At 41.7% G+C, this 21,346-nt stretch overlaps 1 protein-coding gene and 1 long non-coding RNA gene across 15 annotated transcripts in view; both read right to left on the bottom strand.

Moving 5' to 3' along the window:
- LOC311209468 (uncharacterized protein) overlaps positions 1–21,346 on the bottom strand; it is a 191,822-nt gene that overhangs the window by 126,894 nt on the left and 43,582 nt on the right. The window lies entirely within an intron of this gene.
- Positions 1,496–16,808, bottom strand: LOC311209161. Its single transcript, XR_014618377.1, has 2 exons — positions 2,961–16,808; positions 1,496–2,871 (listed from the first exon to the last, which is right to left on the bottom strand). It is a non-coding gene; the product is annotated as an uncharacterized lncRNA (long non-coding RNA).

The following is a 21,346-nucleotide window of genomic DNA, read 5'->3' on the forward strand; positions in this document are numbered from 1 at the left end:
TACCAGCACCCTCACCGCTTCTGAAGTGGCCCCGTTCCTGTCCACACACACCATCCCTGGCATGTAGCACCGTGCCCAAACAGGCTTATGAATGGGGTATGACTATTACCTGTGATAGGCACAAGGACACCTTGTACTTCTGATAATATTTTGCATATACATTATATTTCCTTGCAGATTACTTTATTTCTGCAAATGAGAAATGTGGACGGAGGCACGCTTGGGAACTCTGAGCAGCAGAGAGTGAAGCTAAAGTATAAGACTCAGATGAAGAAGAGCTGGCCGACTGCTCATGGTGTACATTTCCAAAGGGCCCTGATGCTAAACCTGGTCAGAATGCATCATCAGTGGAAAACACAAAATATCAGGAACCCCTAATATCCCTGCATGGCACAGCCTGACACATGTTTCTTAACATTTGCATATTTTTGGATAACTAATTAATTGCTTTGGGAGGTACTCCCCAGTCCTTGCAAGGCACACATGTTCAGACCACTGGAGACCAATCCAAAAACAAAATCATGCTGATTATTCCCAGAATAAATCCTACTGCCGATCTGAAGATCTCCAAGTGGCATATAAACAATGATATGCCATTTTTCCTCCTAAATGCTGGATGTGAGAAGAAAACCTACAGACAACATCTTCCCCCAGATTAGCAAAAGGCTTGTGTCCTGTTGTTCCACAAAGACAAAACTTCAGTTCTACCATCCTTTCACATGTTCATGTGCCTATTTGCTGTGCATTATTCCAGTGACATACGTCCTTCCAGATGTTAATGTTTTATCATGCCCTTTCTTGCAGTTTTTATCAGGTCCATTTACACAAAACGTACTATAAATCCTCCCTCACTTCATATACTATATCATGTAAGACACCCTGATAAACATAAAGATACAGATATATGAAGGCTAGTAAACATAACAGGAAATTTAGCATGCTACTTGTACAGATATGCTATTATTCTTAATCGAGTGATTAATATGGACTGGCACTACTGTAGGGATTTATTGTTGACCATATGCTCTTTAATTGTCATTGCTTCCCCCCGTTTATCCCCTCGCACATCTGCAGCATGTGTGGGCTGATGTGCTCTCCTTTTGCTTCAGCAAGATCTGAGAACAATTTCTCAGCTGGACGCCACGACGAAGAGAAAATTCCAGCAACATCTCCAAAGAGCGATTAATATTTTTTTTCTTTTTTGGAACTGAGCAAACAGAGGGTAGGGAGGAGGGGAGGGAAGAAACTCACTATCATTGATGTTCTTCATCTGTGTGAGCACAAATTAGCTGGAATACTATTTAATTGTGAACTGCTAATGTGCTGCCTCAAAAAGCCAGCTGTTGCTGGAGCAAATGGACCCAGGAAAAAAAAGATTTCCCAGTCCAAGAGCAGATGAGGTCGCAAGGAATGTGAAAACACTGCCACAGCGCTCTCCATGACAGGTCTTAATGATTTAAGATCCTTTTGACTGTAAAACTTGTCCGAGACATAATTCAACAAAGACTTTGATTCATTTTGTAAAGATTTACACTACAGTTTTAAATGAAGCCCAAGTTAATTGTCTTCCTACATTACCACCAAACAGGTCCTCTAAGTTATTTTTTCCCTTGTGAACTTTACAACTTGTTAAATAATCTTTTTCCTCTGTTCTGAATTATACATAAGCAAACAAAATACACATCGGTGAAAGGATTTGGAAGCAATTGCCAGGTTATTGCAATAGGTAGAATTTTAAAGATTTTTTTTCCATCTAAATGATTAAAAAAAAAAAAAGTATTGAGTGTTGAAAAGTACTGAAAAGTGAAGAGATATATATATAAAAAAACCTTATGTGTTTTCTTTCTCTGCTGTTTAGTTTTAATATTTATAAAACCTTATTTAAATGGGACATCTCAGTGACAATGAGTGCCATAAGTTTACATGCAAATCATATTACATTAATTAACTAAATAAATTTGCCTGTATATAAATGAGAAAGCAGTCAATTTATATGCCTAATAATGACTTTAAACTTTTTTCTGTGTGTAGACTTTGCTTAGAATATTTTTCTTGTGAACAGATTTACCAAAAAAAAAGTGTGAGTTTAAAAAAATAAGTTTTTTATATCTCCCATTAAAGTGCTTATGAACTTAATTTTCAAAGGGTCATCTTTTTATATGGTGCCTAATTCTTAAGGGAGGGAAGCCAAGCCCAAGTCAGAGCTGTACATGCCCCTGCACTGCGGTACGGAACCTACATGGGATCACATCCCTCAGCCCGCTTGGGGACCAGAAACCAAAAGCTGTCAGGGGGCTGCAGCTACACGGACGCTGCCTGCAGGCGGCATCAGCCAGCCTGTACCTGGTCGCAGGGCTCACTTTCTCCATCCTACAGGAGTTCTATGCAGCTGTAGGAAAATGTGGATGAAGAGGAGTGTTATAAATGAAGTCTCAATCTGAATTTAGTAATATTTATAAAAGGCAAGTAAACAGCGCTGGGTGCACAGGGAGTCTATGCTCTACCAACACACACATATGAACATCGAACTTTCTAAATGTACAGAACATTGCTTTTACACACTAAACCCGGGTACGCCTATACATATGTACAATCAGAAAAGTATCAATGGAAACATAATGGAAACATAAACAGAAAGGTATCAATGGAAACATAAACATGGCAAAGTTTTCCTCATTCTGGCAAGTGTTTAACAAACAATCCTTTAAGTCTATTACTATTAATGTCCATGACTGGGGGAGCATAGTTGGAGTTGGTAATCCTGGTTGAAGTGCTCCCATATCTTCCATGACTTCATTAATTTCTCTCAGATCATATAACAGTCTCCATTGTCCATTCCTTTTCTTGATTTCAGGATCACAAACTGTCCAACTGTTAATTAAGGAGAATAAGTTGTAAGGTTACCAGGACAGTCTTCGTTCCTAAGGACGTATGATTCCCCATAATGTGCAGCTGCTTACCAGCGAGGGGCAGCTGTGTGCGCGGCTCCACTTCTCTCAGCTTGAGCTTCTCTCCAGCTCCGCTGCGCCTCTTTCCAGCAACTTTCAGTACGAGCTTCTCTGAACAGTTTGCTGAGTTTGGCCGAACCGATCTTCATGAGGCGATCAATGTGCTTGTTCCTGTCCTGGTCTCTGTTCTGCTAGCCTGTCCCTATTCATTCCTTTTTCCTACTTCTTTACTGATGACATAACTTCATTATATTGCGTTGCCTTTTCCATCTTGAAGACAGGCTCCCCTCTTATAACCCTCGCCCCACAACAGTTCTTTTCAAACAACTTTTCATTGGTCGAACAACTTTGTCCAGCAACCAGCAAACGCCCAGAAACTTCCACGCCTTAATGGCTGGAGAACAAGCAACCCCAGACGTCATGGTCTGAATCACCCTTCTTTGTTCCCTCTAAACTCTTCACATTCCTGATGGCCTCATCGTTAAGAGTCTGATGTTATCACCAACCATGGGGCTTGTCAACCCCCATGGCCACACTCCCACATCTCCCCATTCTTTATTAACATCAACCGTCTTCTTGACACAAATTATTACTCTATATATCACAGGAGGACACCAACTTCCTTACCTGTGTAAGAAACACTTTACTCTGAATAGGACCATGGTTATTTTTATGTCCAGAAATACTTTCAGTAACTGCAACGAGACATAGATTTAATGATTTCGGAAAGCAAACCGCGTTATTCCCTATAAGCACTTGCAATCAGCTATCTATCTGTCCTTTCTCTGCCCTCTGCCAAGTTCAAGAAGAATACATCATGCCCCAACACTAACAAACCAAACAATGGAAAAAAGCAAACGAAATATTTGGAGGGGCAATAGAGCAGCGAGCAGGACCCCTGCCACCCCTCTCTGCTTCCAAGTGCCCATCAAAAGGCACCTGGAACTTGGCCTGCCTGTCACTCACCCCCACAGATGGGGAAGCATGCCCTTTCCATGGGTAGGTGAGCACTCACTGGGGTTGCACTGCAGACCTCCACAGGGAAGTAAATCCAGACACCCACACTGAGCCCCTTGCTTCTCTACTACAACTCCCAGGCTGCTCCCACGTTGGAGGAACCTTTGAGCAAGCTGTCAGGAGGCAACAGCAAACACCGCATGCGTTGCCTTCAGGCTGTGCCACACCACCCATGCTAGGCAAGAGAAGGCCATCTGCCCCTTTCTGCACCAACCTGGGAGAAACATCCACAGGCAGAGCCTGTGGGTTGGGGTTCTCCAAGAGGCCCCCTTCCGGAGCTGGGGGCAGGACCGGCCAGGCTCTGCCTTCCAGCTGGTGAACATCCCCACTGGAAGGTGTCCAAACTGCAGAAAAACCACTTGGCATGTGTCTTCAAAATAGCAGATAAATGGATTAATGGCCTGCCCCCTCCCCTGCCACTGCCTCATTGCTTTAATATCCTGTCCTTTATGAGTGACTGTCAGAGTCACTTTGTGTTATGTTATCTTCCCAGGAAAGCATTTCTTGTTTTAACATTATTTTTGCTTTTTTTTTTTTTTTTTTTTAAACACTGCGTTGATGCTGTCTATGAAATGGAAAACTGCATCCATGCCCCACCAGAAGCTAAGACCAGGCACCACGTACTGCACAAGGGCCATTCCCCCTCACACTCACATCCTCCCTCACTTCTAGGACTTCTGCTTGTCCAGGCGCTGCAGATGAGGTGATTCACCATGTGAAGCATGTTGTGCAGAAGCACCCAAAGATTCAAGCACTTACCTGGACACGAGAAAGTCTTTCACCCAAGCAAGTGGCTTTGAAATACATTAGCCCAGGACTTCACATGCTTTGCTGATTTATTTTTTTGTAAAGCAAGGAAATTAAACAAATTTGTAACCATATTTGGCAGGTTCATCAACACCATGTAACACACAAAATAGGAAAGGCGGGTAGGCTGAATTTATTTTTCTATAAATCTTGACTGAGGTCCAGGAAAGCTGACTTAAAAGTATTTAATAGCTATTGTGCATCTTCCTCCAAATTTTCAACAGACTGGAGGACTCCATCTCCCTTTACAAAAACCACAGACTTCTGAGTGATTTGTCCCAACAAAATTATGGGGCAAAATCTGTACAGGCACTCACCAGTGCCACCGACTGGGCTGAGGTTGCTGACCCAGGTCTTAGCTTCAAGGCTCAGTTAGACATCAGTTAACTTTGCACAACTTCCATGTTAGCATCAATGAACTCTGCCAGGAGAAACAGAAGCAACACCTGTGCTGGGGGCAGACAATTGGTGCCCCTAGTTTGACCAAGTATCCTGCTGTTTATTTAACAGCTTACACTGGGATAAATACACAGCAAGTCTACGTGAGGGGTAAAGCTTGTTGTGCTTTTAAACTTGCATTTTTCTCAGTATCAAGCAGCTACAGTGAGACACAAATGACAGAAGCATCTCTGATGTTTTGATGCTACCGGATTATTTGCTCCTGTTCCGTTGCTGTTTTAAACATTAATAAAAATGAGTTGATGGCAATATTCACAGCATGCAGACAGCCAGGCTGTGTGATAGAAGAAGCACAGATATATCCCCCATTACGGGATAATGAATGATGGAGGGGCATGGACAGTTAGGCACACAGTAGACAGTGACAGAAAGCATACTTGATTATTTTAATTTCCTAAACAATGTGAGATCTGAAAGGTTATTTAAACTTCATACTCTCTAGCATTTGTCTGAAGCTATTATCTTACCCAAAGCTCTCACCTCTGTGCAATCCAAAGAGACTTCAATACCAAAACTGTGAGATCTAATCAGAGTTTATTGCTTCTGATATAAGTACTGCCACATTTTTTATCTTTTTTATTAAATTTACCAACTTGAACAACCGTATTTGGGATCAAAAGGTGATTTCTGCAACCAGCCTCAGAGAGGTAGGCTATATTTCTCATACAATAAAAAACCTTTTCTTCTAATTTGCTGGAAAAATAGGTGACTGTTCATTACCAAAGCAGGGCAAGACAACTTTTCTTCAGATTATATTCAGAGTTGATAATCTCTTTAGCTAGCAGGGGGTGAGTTCCTACACCTGGACCTCTACCAGAGCTTCCCTGCAATTGTTCAGAGTAATCCCATCACTCACAGAGGACCCCATGAGAATTGCCTATGCAGGAGAAAAACGAGTTTTGGGGAATCTTCCTTGGAAGCACTAAATCATAGCTGCCCCATACTGCTTGATATGCTTCGGGGCACCCAAATGCCACTGACACTTCACCACTGTGCCACTAGCACCTTGCATTTCTCTAAAACCTCTCATCTTCCGCTCCCTGGTCTGCCTCACCACTGCCCCCTATGAGCCTCTCAGGGGTCTTGCTGGAAGCACAGATTTTAGTCACTGCTTGGACGTACCTGTTATGGGCAATCCAGTCTTTTTACCTGACTGCAGACTGCTGGGGTTTGTATGTTAGGTTTTAGCCAGGGTATTCTACACCTTGTGGTGAAACTTTTAGTTTTCTGTTTGCTTTTGTCTTTACATCCCCAGACTTTTTTTAAAAAATGACATTCCTAGAGGCTAAAAACTGATTAAAAACCATTCAAGAAATATTACATAAAAATGGAGGGAAAGCAGATGATAAAGGTGTCAAGCTCCTCGGGGTCAGAAAACAACAAAAGGAAAGGAAGGGGAAAGAAATATTAAAACCATATCAATGCAATTTATATCTGCATGTAGAAGACATACTTCTGTGAGATGGCTAGATTTGTAGAATGTCAAAGTTTGGTTTTCACAAATGTTGACTATTTTTACAGGCAAGTTTTGTGCTAGGGCTAAGAGAAATACAAATTAATTCTTTGCAACTGGAGGATACAGGAGTATCCAGCTCTGATGTGACATTAAGGAGCCTCAAGCTCTTCTTAGTGCTTTTTTCTAAATGTTTCACCAAATCTTAGCATATTAAATCATGCACAGTTCTCACTAAGTCAAAAATAATACAGCTTAGGCAAAGAGCAGTAATTTTGCCTCATTTCTGAGGGCTTACTCTGACTTGTATCAGCAAATTGTCCCTCTTCAGGCTTTTTGCTTTAATGAGAAAAATCTGTATTGCTGCCCTACCCCTGCATTGTACAGTCAATGCTCATTTACAAACACTGAACAAATTATCCACATATCAATGGTAATAGCAACAACAGTCATAAGAATACACGTAACTCACACAGCCATCTATTGAACTTAGGGGATTGACTTGCCAGGATGACACCCATGCAAAACATTTTCATAAGTCCTGCATTCCTGAAAACTATTTATTCAAATAAAGGAGTTCGCAACAGCATCAAAACAAAACGGAAACTGAAATCAGATATTTTTTGTAGATAGCAAAGGTTTACAGAAAAACACAAACCCAACTAGTCAGCAGCAATATATGAAGCTGAAATCATGACGGAACATTGTTATGTTGCCACCTGGTGACAGCAATACAGCTTTTTTAAGCAGGCCCATGGTACCACCTTGGCTCCTGCAATATGCACACGGCTCACCTGGCAGGCCAAAGAGAAATCCAAGCTCTTCAGCATGGAGGAGAGGAACGCATCGAGCTGGGGTGGTAACACAGTTCAGGTTTCTCCGATGTGGCTGTCATCCCCTAACGCAGCTTTAGACAAGTAGTCAAAGCCCATGTGCATTGTGGGGTGATAAAACTCACCTTGGAGGTAGTTAATGCTTAATTAAAAGGACGAACAGTGCAATAAATGCTGTAATGAGATAAAATCTCAGTAATTCCTAGATCTTATGGAACCAAAGTGTCAGTCTGAGTTTTAATTAATAGAGTTCTCTATGGGTTCCTCAGAAATAATAAGAAAACCTTAAAGCAGTAAATCATGCCCCAGATCCGTCACAAACTTATTTTAAATCCTGCAACCTTTTTCTTCAGGATTCCACAGCCTGCTCACCTCCAAAGGGTGTCCCTTTAAAGGCGTGATTTTACATCACCACGACACTTTGCTTTTAGATTGTCTTCTTGTCTCACTGTTGGTTACCGGCACCCTTTGCAGGCATCCTCCCCAGCACTTCCCTTTCCCCCTCCAGTTCTTTCTGCGGGTTCCATCAGTGCTCGGTGCTTGAGCTCTACTCTACACATGACTGAGTTGGAGACATTTTTCCTGTAGGTTTTCCCCATTCATCTTCATCAACCAAGACCCCATTCCCACTTAACGAGTCTGGCAGCATGATGGGAGCCTCAGCACCAGACTGAGACATAAAACCTTCCCCTGGGCGTTCAGTGGAAACCCTTGGGGTGAGCACAGGAGGGCAGCCAAGGGTGCCAGCTAATGAGACCACCTAAACCCTGTGGGCACTCTCCATGCTGGCGGGGCTGGACCCCTTAATACTCCCTGGAGCAGGCCAAGGGTGCCAGATCCTGATGCTCAGGACAGCGTGTCACCTCTCATGTCCTAGCATAAGGCTCTGTCACCCTCTAGCGGGTGATGCACGGTGCTTTGCCATCCCACCTGCCCTGTGCAGAATGCCTGGAGAGCAGGCTTCAGTGTCAGGAGATTACCAGGTTCTCTTCCCAGGGACAGCCCAGACTCTTGGCACTTGCACATCTTCTCCGTTTTCCTCTCCTACTTGCTCGACATCCAATTGTTTATCGAGCAGCAATGACAAAACACTAAAAATGTCAACATATAGTGGTGGGAGGTACAAGAATATGCCCGCATTAAACTTTTATGTATGCATTTATGTATTACACATGTACAAGTCAGCAAATCTATATTAATTTGCAGAAGACATAAATTAATATTAATATACTCATTGCACATGTTAAGCAGATTATGACCCATTTTTTGCCTATTAGTACACAAAATGTGCAGCACTGCACATTATTTTATGCCCTGAAATACATTACAACAGGGCGAGGACTCTAAGGCAACTTGAAGGGGAATGCAAACAAGACTTTCACTCCTGACAAAAGCACCGGCAGCTTTTTCTTACTTATATTCCAATTGTTAAAACGCTTTGTAATTCTGACCTACTGTTAGGTTAACACTGTAAATCTTAAAATAGACCAAGTCTGCTTTGTGTGCCAGCCCTGTTTTGGAGTATCTCAGCATGACTAGGAAGCTTTTTGTCTTTCACATCTCTAGCTGGCAAGGCCCGATATTACAAGGACAGGTAGGTACTTTGGGTAGGAATACCTTGCTGAAACATCCCCAGCTATCACATGGGCAATCTTCTCTGGCCATCTTACTTTTGCTGCACGACCTGCAAGGGACAGACCTGGCACAAGGGTTACTGGGTTGCACAGGTCCTTGCAGTACCATTTCCTCAAGCTAGTATTAATGCACACTGCCAAGGGAATGTGCGATAAAAACAGTGTTTTTGTCTTGGAAAAATAAATTTAAGAATAAAATAGGAGACAAGGGGTAGGACCTACTAGCGTAATTCCAAAATTAGCGTATGAACCAAAGCCAGCAGCCTTTCTTCTTAAAACCTTCTTCCAAGTCCAAAAATCACTGCAGCCGATTTTCCCATCCTGCTTTGTGTTATCAGGTACTTACATTAATGTGGCAAATGGAAGCACCACATAGAGATCACGTCTACAAGCTGCCAAGACAAAATAACCATCTCTATACTGATGATGAAGGCCCCACAACCCAACTACATGTGACGAGACCTTCGTTACCCACTCCTCTTTCAAGGGTGCAGGGGGCAGAGAATTACCCCATGAGAGCGGAGGAATTTGACATTTTTCCCTGCTGCCCTGCTCCAGCTGTCATGGCGAGGCAGATGCTCACACTGTTTGACTTTATTACAGCACAGCCAAATCAAATGCACGGCCACTGCTTCCTCAGATGTCTATATTTCATTTAAACTGGGATAAAGCAAAGAAACTGGAATATTGTCTCATCGTGCATTCTAAATCAGCCAGGGCAGAAAATAATGGGGAGTTAATCAGATCACTGAAACTCTAATTCACTTGGTATTGATCGGGCAGATTCCTAATGGGACAGCAGACCAATTTCAAATTACAGTAAGCTGACTTATCCTGGAATACCAATGACCGGCTCCCGCAAGGAGCCTGGGCAGACCACGGACTCTCCTCTTGTTATGGCACATGCTTGACCGAATGCATGAATGTATAATAGGATGCAGCATTTAGCTAATTAATAGGAGATTGATGAAAGGTGCAGTTTTGAAAGCAGAAATCTCACTTGAATAAACGTGGGATGAAAGCCCCAGCAGGAATTAGGGACACAGAGCCTTAGAAACAATTATAAGGAAGAGGAGGTGAGCTAATGGAAGGTAATGCAATTAAACCAGGCTTATCATTATATTAATCAGAGGCTTCATCACTGAGATCTAATACATGCAGCATTTAATTCTGCACTGCCATTATTTATTATTTATTTACAAAATACTTTACATTTTGACCATGATGTCACGGAGCATCTGTACCGAGCAGTATGCCTGGGAGCAGGGGGTGGCAGGGATGGGTGACATGCACACAGCCACACTCCCAGGTCAGCACTCCTTGCTCGAGGAGCTATCCTCCAGCAAACCCCACTGTCCTCAGGCAGCAGTGGTGTTCAGAGGCAGCTGTGGTGGTGTTTTTTTTTTTTTTTCCTGAGCTACTGGATGGAAATGATTACTTTGGTTGGTATGCTCTTCAGAGCAGGGGAGGTCTTTGTCCCACTGGGGACGTTACTATAGGAGGCTGGCTGCTAGAAGACATTTCTTGCACTTGCTTTCTCTCAAAAAACAGTGTTTCCCTCTCAAACAGTGTTTGTATACTGAAGATCGTATACCACTCATCTACACCTCTGACTAGTGCTTGCTGCCCATTTTTCATATTCTGTGTCAAAGCTACATCAGCACTTTCATTGCAAACATGCATGTAAAGACCTTGTTGGTCACTGCTGCCTGTGCAGAAGAACAGCAATACCTGCTGAAGGAGCCACTGCAGCTGTGGGCCCTGGCTTTTGCCCCAAGATGCAGGGTTTAGCATGGCTTGTCTTGCTCAAGGAACACCTCGCAGGTAACAAACATGCCTTGGCTCTGCATAGCGTGCTCACTTATGTTCTCACAGAAGTCCATGCTGAGCAAGTGTGGCTGACCAGGCAGCTTTCTGAACAGGGGCCTCTTTCTGAAGGCACACCAACAGTCCCTGGGTGCCGTGGGAGTGGAAACTAACGGCTGGACTTGCACTGCTGAACACATACAGCTTTCACTGTCAGGGATATGCAGATGTAGCCCTCCCTATGGAGGTGCATTACAGAAGCTGAGAACAAGCTCATGAAGTGTTCCGTGGGCAGGGCCCACCGTTTGGCCACAGCACTGCAGGGACAATGCAGTCTCGATGATGAGAGCAAATATTTTTGCCTGCAGCTTGTGAATGTAAATTATTATGACAAAGGAATACAGTGTTCATTTTCAATTACTACCTCATCTGCCTAGAACACTAATCCTGACTCCTGAAAATATCCATTATTCAGATTAATATTTTCAAGTACTTATAAACAACTGATGTTTAAGCTATGAGTACTTCACAAAACATTCACTTACAAATGCAGCCATCAAGCTGTGTGATGGGTTCCCTGAGACACAGTGTGATTTCTACTTTCTGATTGAAGGCTTACAAGGATTTTCAGCCAAATGCTGTATCTGGGTAGTGATCTTTCAAACACATTCACACAAGAATTCATTAAACTGTGTGGAGATGCCCAGCAGTCATCCAAATCTGGCATGTCATAGCCTACCTCATGTCATGTACTGAACGAGGCCCATATCACCCCTTGTGTGAACAGCACTGCTTCCTGGAGGGGGAACACGTCCCTCCGTCCCCAAGCGAGAGGATAGCAGATGGGAGCAATACAGAGCTGCAGCTGCACCAGGGCTCCAGCAGAGAGGATGGTCCAGACAGATCATACCCCTTTTGAAAGTGGTTTTAATTCACTGGTCTCCTCTGGGCCCACAAAAGATACTGTAAATATGAAATAAATATATGCATACGCAGTACTGAAGACATATATCAGCACAACATGCGGTAGACCTTTGTAGTGAACTTATTGGTCACAATTCATTTTCTGTTTTAGTCCTACATTTTCACCTGCTGAGAGTTGCCCGTTGAGCCCTGTCACACTGAACTATTTTATGGTTTGCCCTCGGACTGGTGCATCAAAGTAAATCATTCAAGGCTTCTCTAACAGTCATGCCTTTAGCTGAAGCAAAGGAAAAAAAAAAAAAAAAAGAAGAAAAAAAAAGCTCCCCATTTTTGGAGGCACTTTTGCACCCTCATTTGGCATGTCGGGTGAAAGCACTATACCAGGACAGAAGCATTTATTTCAAAAAACGAACAAACAAAAAAACAGGAACATCATTGCTGAGCTAACATTCAGCCTAACACGGAGGGTTCCTCAGGGCTTTCCCCAGGCTGGTTTGACTCTGGCCAGCAAGCTTTCATTTAGATTTCAGGGCTGAAAGTAGCCTGCTTTTTAGCAGGTATTACAGTTGTTAGATTTAGATTATTCTCATTAGTTGAAGAAGGCATTTAGTCATTCCCACAGTATTATTCAAGCTTATTTAGTATTTCCTCCTCTCCTTCCACCCTCTTATCATTTAATGAACATTGCAAGGAGTTTATGAATATACATGAACACATATGCATTTGGTGACAGTTTTTCAATAAAACATTAGAGAACACTGCAGGACAATAGCTAAAGCATTCCTCCTTGGGGTCAAAGCAGCAGAGGGAATGGAGCTAAGCCAATGGTGCCTGGTTTTGAGCTAACTGACCATCAATGCAATAGACGTTTCCAACCAGCTCTGCTCTGCAGCCACCAACACTCTCACTACTGCTGCAAAGCTGCAAAATGTCCATGGCTCACCAGAAAGGATTCAGAGATGGAAGAGCAAGAAGCTCAGAACAGCAAGTAGGATGTTTCTTAGGCTACCTTGGCAAGGTTTGCAGTAAAGCAACAGCTCCTGCCAAAACAAACACCCTCCCCCCTGCAGAGCAGGAAAAGAAGAAAATCTTTACTGAGGACAGACTTTTCCTACAGCAAGACTGACCTTTTAGTCTGTAACTGATGGGCTAAGAGAAAGGTTGGAGAGAATGCCACTGCATTTACAGGGTTTCACGGCATCCTCATAAACTTAACTGAGGGTATTGATCGCTCTGCTCCAGGAAGCCCTGGTGGAGATGCATTGCTAGGCTTCAGCTGATGCTGACTGTTTTTCATAAAGCTATATATCAGCTAGAAATTATTATTGTTAGATGCTTTAGAAAGGCAGCCATGTTTTCTGAATTGCACAAACATGTTTTCTGAATTGCACAACACATACTCTGAGCTATTGATGATCAGCATCACACAAGATAAACTTAACTGTTGCTGATGGATGTCTGCTCATACTCATGACTAAAAACCAGCATGGAATAAAGGGAATAAACCTTTTGGCTTAGGAAGTAGCATTCTTTTTTTTTTTTTTTTTTTTTTTTTTTTTTTTTTTTTCCATATCACAAATGATAGGGGGAGCATTTAATACTTCATGTTGCCATCCAATTACGGGGTTCAGGAGCAGCCCATCAGGTGGAAGAACAGGTGCTTCTCTGGGCAAAGCCCAGTGGTCTTTCATACAGCCAATGTATGAAATTTAAATTTCAAACAGTTTCAAATACAGTCCAAGGGGTCACACATCATCCACAGACCATCTTCACTGTTATTGTGATTTGAACCAGCAATATTCAAATTCCTTATTCTACATGTGAGACAAGAGGTTTGGGGAAGGGGCTCAGTTTTTGGAGAACCAATCTTGCACTTTAGGACAGCAGCAGTGGGAGGAGACCCAAGGTCATGCTCTTGGGTGCTTTGGGAGGCCCTCTGACTTGCAATTATCTCATATTGTTTTCTCTGGAACAAGAAATGCACCAGAGCCCACTTCATCTATGCCTGAGCAGTCACCAGCTAATTAGTTGATCCTATCTTAAATGTCATCCCGTTTACATGTTACATCTTACCAGAAACTATTTGAAGCTATTCCAGGAGGTATTCCAGAAGCTATTCCAGGAGTTGGACTCAATGATCCTTACGGATCCCTTTTGCAACTCAGGATATTCTATGCTTTGGGTAGGTTGATGACCTTGCTTTCAAACTTCTCTAAGGTGTAATGCAAGAGGTATTTTTACTGCAGCATGTGACCTCAATACCCAGACTTAGGTCTTTTTGTTCTGTTTGTTTGTTTTTAAATCCCAGTATTTTTGTGTATTTGCTTTTAGACATGTAGCTCTTTGTGTCTTCTGCTGACATTATAGCTCCCACACTCAAGTGGTTAGTTAAAATGCTCAGCTGAAACTGGGGCATGTGCAAAGTGAACTACAGACCTCCTAAGAGGTGGAAAAAACAGAAGAGAAATAAAAGCCACATTCATCTTCAAACAGTTTCACCTGAATTTCCTCAGCATTTGCATTGTCCCCTCCCATTTTAAGACATTTTAAGGCATCGCTCATCTTGATACAACTAGTACTTATGCTTGCAACTAAATAGTACAGCGGGATTGTTTTTCCAGCTTTGCTACACACATGAATTTACCTATGCTTCTTGGATCCTTGTATGCATCAAAGGAGAGATGAAACACAGCTCTATCCCCTCCTAAGCTGAGTGTTTTCTATTTCCAAAATTGAGTTCTGTGCATGCCAGATCTTCACGTCAGAGCAAAGATGCACTGCAACATCAATTGCCACTGCCTCCCACTACCTGCATCCATGCACACTTACATCCAAGTATTGATTTCCAGAATTTCTCCAAGGAATGCCAAAAATAATAAACAAAAAATAAATCAAAAGCAAAAGCCTCTTTCCATTATGTATTAAATATCCTTCCATGAAGTTAGAACAAATAGGAGATGTATATAGAGTACAATGGAGACATAAATCTAGTGTCATAGTAATCGATTTCTGCCTTGTTCTTTTATTTCCAGTAAATAATGATCTTCAGGTCTTTCATGGTGGCACTACAGTAAAGTCTGCTAAGGGAACACAGGCAGCATTTCATCTTTGCTACAGCCAACAATAATGCCACTCTAAAATCATTACAGTCACTTATTTCCTGTAGCACTCTGGTAACAACATTTAGCAGGATCAAAGGAAATTTACAGAGGGTATCCCCCCTTCACTAACCTTCATACAATCATGTATATGATCAATAACGCATTTTGTATTGTTCAGCAGCATGCGGAAAGTACATTTTTCTGCAGAAAATCGTGCAGCCGTACATTTCTTCTGGGTCTTCAGCTTTCTAAAGAATCCCCCTGGAAACTATAAGCTCTGTTCAGGCCTGGTTGAATCAATTATATTCTGAGATACTTTTTGTATGTTAATTAAAGAAACTTCCGTAAACAACCATATTTCCACAAGAACATTCACACATTTATTGCTAGTGCTGTGCAGAGCCTTGGCATTGTTTTCTCTATTCAGACCCTGAAGTAGGTTTTTCACTTTGTGCATCATCAAATGAGGCTATCAATCTATAAATTGCCAATAAATTAATTAAATAGCAACCACAGGTTCATATAATTATCCTTCAAAATAACAAAAAGCATGAATCTCAATGTACCAAATAAGTAAAATACTTGCAAGTCATCGGATTAATCGGATGATTAATACAGACATTATTTCTCTACTGTGTAACAATGGGTAGCAAAATATCATCCTCATACACCAACAAGTTGACACAACTAAATAAAAGAAAAGCCTTACACTATTCATGCCCGATGCAATCAAATGCACTCCAGGATAGCTGCTCATCACTGCACTCACCATAAAGAGCAAGTAGAATTCATCTCATTTAGGTTGGCATGGAAAAACCAGAAACATTTTTAATGTTTCTGGCCTGCTTCCATGTTTAGTGTGGACAACTGGGCAAGAGAAGCTTGTATGTGGAATAACAACCTTCATTAGACTGATGTATTTTGAAGAAGGTGTGTGACTTTATGATACTCTTCCTGACTTCACATTCTGATCTGATCTGAGGAAAAAGCACATTTTCTCCGATCACTGTGATTTTTTCCACTTATAATCGTTCATTGATTAAAGATAATATTTCCAGTTTGAAATATTCCTTCTGTTGTACCCAGAAAAGTATTTGGGGGATTACAACATAAACATCCAACTCTGGACAGTGAATCTTTAGGTGGACTTATCCCCTAAGCAGGGAAAACACAAGGCACGTAGCACCTAGTCCACCCGGTCTTCTACTGCTGTGGTTTTGCTCTTGTCCTTTTGAGCATGCTATAGTAGTGAAACAATGGAAGCAGTTTAATTTACAAACTACCCAGCCCACACACTAAGGAGTGAACAGCTTTGCATACATAGGAGACAAGCTGCAGTGAAATACAGTGGTCTGTTTAGGGGCTATTGATCTCAGAGACAAGATCCATCCTTTAATGCAACAAAGGATTCACAGACTATGCACAGAGCCACACTGAAATGAAGGCACCGGATCAGGGCCGAGCAGCTTATAGCCAAGTTGTCTGCCTGATGTTTTAGCCATGCTCTCACCTGTTTTATTTGATCACTACAACCATTTAGATTCCAGTACAGTTTCTCAAAGCAGACCCATTTCACCCTCTTACAGTGTCCTTTTCTTGAAGGTCTTTGTCCAGGGAACAACTGTGGCAGATCAGACGAATGGGAAGGTGACGGCTGGGTTTGCTCCCCCACCAATAAACACAAGTAAGGAACAACCACCAGTGGTGATGCACACCTTGGGAGCTCTTAGTGAAGAGACAGCAGCTCTCTGACCATTGCAGAGACAGGAACCACTAAACATCTAAGAGTGCCATGTTAGCTCCTCATTAGTTTGACAATAATTATCACAAACAGAATTTGTTTACAGATGTTGGAGGTTTCTTCTGAAACAAAGGAGAACTCAAGATGCTGAGCAGTCCCAAACTAAAAGGATTTAAACATTTAATCTTAAAGAGATGCTCCTGAGTTTCAGGCTAAAACAGTTTATAAAGGTCATTAAAAATTAACTTATCTTGCTGACTGAAGCTTTTTTAATGCACTCCAAGTTACAAAGGAATCACAGCTGTAGCCTTTAGGCCAATGGTGTACTATATTTTTCTCCCATTAGCAAGGACAGCAAATATCCTCCACATTTGGATTTTACCACTGCAGTCATCCCCAATTCATTAGTCTTTGTGTGATAAAAAAAAAAAAAAAAGGCATGGAGCTAGTTGGGGAGATGTATTTTGTACTTGTTTCACTGAATACCCTTGCAGTCATTTGCCACAATAATTTAATAAGAAAACTGCTGAGGGAAAAAATGATTCCTTAGCCCAAGCCGAGGTCTTTCTCAGCTCTAAAAACCAGTCTTTGGTTTGGCATGATAAAGACCACCTCAAAAAATAAAAAGCTAGAAGGATGATGCTCTGTCTGCAGCAAGAAGTTTGGTTACAGGGACACAGATCAACCAGCTGCACCAGCACATGCCTCTACATGCATCGCTGAGATGCTGCATGCTGAAGGTTGGGGGTCTAGGGGCTCACATTGGGATGTTTTCTGTTTTCAAGGTTTCCAGCTTAGAGCCAACTTATTAGAGATGACATCCCTAAACTATATCGTCTTTCATACAGAAAATTCAAAAGCAATTCAGGCCTTCCAAGGATGTTATTAAGGTTGTTCTTTGAAGTAAATTGAATTGTCCCCATTTGTATTAAGAGCGAGAGCCTTTGCTGCTTTATGATATTACATTAGCAGGTAGTGGATAAAACTGGAGGTTTTTTTCTATGTTACCTTTTTAAGCTGCAATTTTCCCATACCTTGATTAAAATACATTCCCACCATTGTCATTATTTATTACATATTCAATCAAGACACGGGTCACCACCCACATCCTCCCTTAACCACAATAATGACAAACAGAAATCTGACACAGTGCTGATCTCTAAGTGCATTACAAGATCTTAGATCAAGCTTCCTTTTCCTCTGAACCATAACTTTTACTCTTGTGGGGGAAGGGTTATTGTGTGGGCCCTTACCAAATGGCACTCTTGTCAAAGCCCAGATGCCAAACTCTTACCTTTTAAAACTATAAAAACAAACAAAGAAAAAAAGAAAAAAAAAAAAAAAAAAAGGAGAAAAAAGAGGCAAGCTAACAAAGGAACCTGGAAATGCATAGACATGGCCTGCCTCTCCAACACCTTCAAAGTGTTTGACAGGTTGAATTTCAAAACTGACCATTCCAGAGGCTTTACACACAGCCATTTCAGATACCTCACCACACAAGTGATGGGCTGTGCAACGCCCCTTGGATACAAGACTGGAGAATGGGTAGGTGCTGCAATGATGTCTGAAAGCACATTGAAGAGTAAGGGATGTTCAGATAGCCCAGTTATGAACTAGATGGTATATTCAAACTATCCTAAAACAACATAAGTATTATTTACTCCTAAAAGGCTCTGTTAACAATAAAACTTCGGATGTTTTTGAATAATACTTTCTGTAAAGTACAGAACCACACTTTAAGGTAGGTCTTTCAAGATGACAGCATTATCTTAAAGGGCAGCCAAATGACAATCACAAGGTTTTTAATTAAATTGGGACATACCCAATTAGACCAGATGTTCATCCAAACCTGTGCCTGACAATGGCCGGCAGAGATATTTATGGGAAAAGGGATAAATCAGGAGGAACACATGCTGTATCAGGACAATGGACTGAGTGCAAATGCACCATTTCCAAACTGTGCATCATCCCCAGTGCAAGAGCAATGAAGTTTTACTGGCAGGAAAAGCCCCACTTAACTCACTCTGCTAATCCACGTTCTTTGCAAGAGCCCTCAAAGAATTTGGCGACATGCTCCAAATCTACCTTACTGGAACTTATGGACAGGTAGAAAGTAAAAAATGTTTGAGTACTGATTTTCATACAAATTGGCAGCCTGTTTTTCCACAAATGGTATTATCCATAGTACAAACTGTAAAAATTAAGACCTCTAATTGATTTCAAGATCTACTCTTTGGTGCATTATGAAGTTGGAAAAGCCTGATACAAAACATTGTTCTCATTTTATAATGCTGGGTATGTGACATACTCTGGGCTGGATTTTATTTCTTCTTATTCAATTAAGGCTAGTAAAAGTATTTTATAATTATGCATTTTGTTTACCCGTGACTCAGCCCTTATTTCAAAAGAAACAAACCACAAAGTCAGTCCCAGTGGGATGGTACGGGTGACAATCCCCCAGTACAACTAAATACACTTTTTTACTGGTGGCTTTAAGTCCCTTCCTCCAGCAGACCTCTTCATCTGTACAATGGACCTCATCAGTCATAATTAGCAACACATTCCAGGCCCCCTAGTGAAATCCAGTGTTATGCTTCCCATCAACACAGGTGTTGTTACACATGTTCTGCTTCACCAGTGCTTTCAAGCAGGCGTAGGCCCTCATACAGTGTGCTTTATCCAATGCTCAGTTTTCAGACCAAAAGGTAAGATCTACCTGCAATAAAAAACTGGCTCTTTGTTCTCATGAAGCATCCTTTGAAGAACACAGTGATAGCAGCAGATTAAAACCTTCAACAATGTAGGCAAAGATTTAGCATCACACTGACAGAAGGAAGGGTGATTCTGGGTATATGGGATGTATCATATGGAATACTTAAGGCCGGGAAGAGTTTGAGTGACCAAGGTTTCTAGAGCCCATAGTGGGCACAGAGCACAGCATACAGACCTCAGTGTGGCTGGTCTGGGACAGGTATGTAATTTCTCTTCCCTGTTACCATTAGCCATTAACAAATGTACCCACAGCTAAGGTGTACAGAGACCCAAGATTTGAAATCAAGTACCAAACACAAAAGGTCAGTAGTGCGAGCAATGCTAAGAGTAGAAAGTGTTTTTCAGCAGTCAGAAGGACACTTAATTCATAGGATGCACAGAAAGACCATTTCTGATCCAACATATAGCTGACAGATCCTTGTTTTTATTTTTCCTATCCCATCTGTCCCAGAAATTTGTCCATGTCCAGTTAATAGCCCATAATCCAGTCCTCTCCTGCAGGTTGTATTTCCCTCCCTGAGCCTGTCTTGCAACCCTGCCTTGCCAAAGACTAAGGCCAAGGCAGCATCAGATACCTCAGTCTTCTCCCTAGTTGTCTTAACTTGTTGCCCACCTGACTCAGCTGGGACCCCATGTTTTAGTTTTATCCCTTCACATTCCACACCAGTTTAAAATCTAATAGAGCCTTTGCATTACTAACTTTGCCCTGATAATTTTATTCTAGTTATCCTTTAGTAATTTTATGGGTGATGTCTTTGAACATTTCAGTAGCTCATCCTTATTTGTATCTCCCAAAGGCCTTTTTCTCCTCCCTCCTTTTAGTTTAAACAGGATTGCCCTGTTTAACCCTGCTGGCTGGCTGCCTTTCTTGCCTGCAGATTTTTGTGCACTTGTGGATGAAAGGTTACTGTGCTTAGGGAAGACTGTCCCTGAAGATGGTTTCTCCTGGACACATTTACCCTACAGAGCAGCCTGCCATGGGATGCTGCTACACAGATCCCTAGACAAAGTTTCCTGCCCCACAGTTGTAGCTTACCCTGCTCTTAGCCTGTCTTGCCCTACTGTAGGTCTTAACTTCACCATTTCTTGTCCCTGTGGCCAGCACTGTCATTGACTGCCATGTCCTTGGCCAGTTCCGTGTTCTGAAGGAGATGGCCTCCTTCAGAAAAGAGAAGTTGGAAAAAGTGGAGTTTTGATTTCCTGCTAATTACTGATTGATCAAAGAAAACTGTGCTCTGCTTCTTGGAAAACAAATGGCAAAATTAAACCATAGAATAAGCTGCTGAGCTTATTCTTTTAGCCTTCTGCTAAAAATAAAAATATATATATATATTAGGGATCCAGTATTATGTTATAAAATGAGGACAACATTTTGTCCAAGATAAGGTTATTGCATAAGTCTGACTAAATAAAAGGAAGCCTCATTTCTGAAACTAAGTGAAAGCAAGTTTACTAAACTATTACACATGCAGCCACTTACTGTAAAATCCCGTTTGGAGGAGAGGACATCATTCAACTGTAATCAAGACTGATAATATTAGATTGCTGATCTATTGATCAGTGAACTAATTGTAGATTTTCTTTTGATCTTAAGAGCTATTGCCGTCATGCTCTGTAATGTAACCTTGAGACTGGTAGATCTCGGAGGCAAATCCTCACCAATATACAGATAAAATGAATTCCTGTACGGTATCACTTTGCAGCACCTATTGAGAAAGACAGATGAGCTCCTACACTTAATTGAGGTGGCAAAGAGGAGGATGCATGAGAACCTGATGTATTTATGTACACAGAGAAGCCCCATCCCAATACAGCAAACACACAAGTACTATAGAAAAACCTTACTGGGTA

Source organism: Netta rufina (assembly GCF_964035555.1).
Source record: "Netta rufina genome assembly, chromosome: 4".
Classification (NCBI taxonomy): Eukaryota; Metazoa; Chordata; class Aves; order Anseriformes; family Anatidae; genus Netta; species Netta rufina.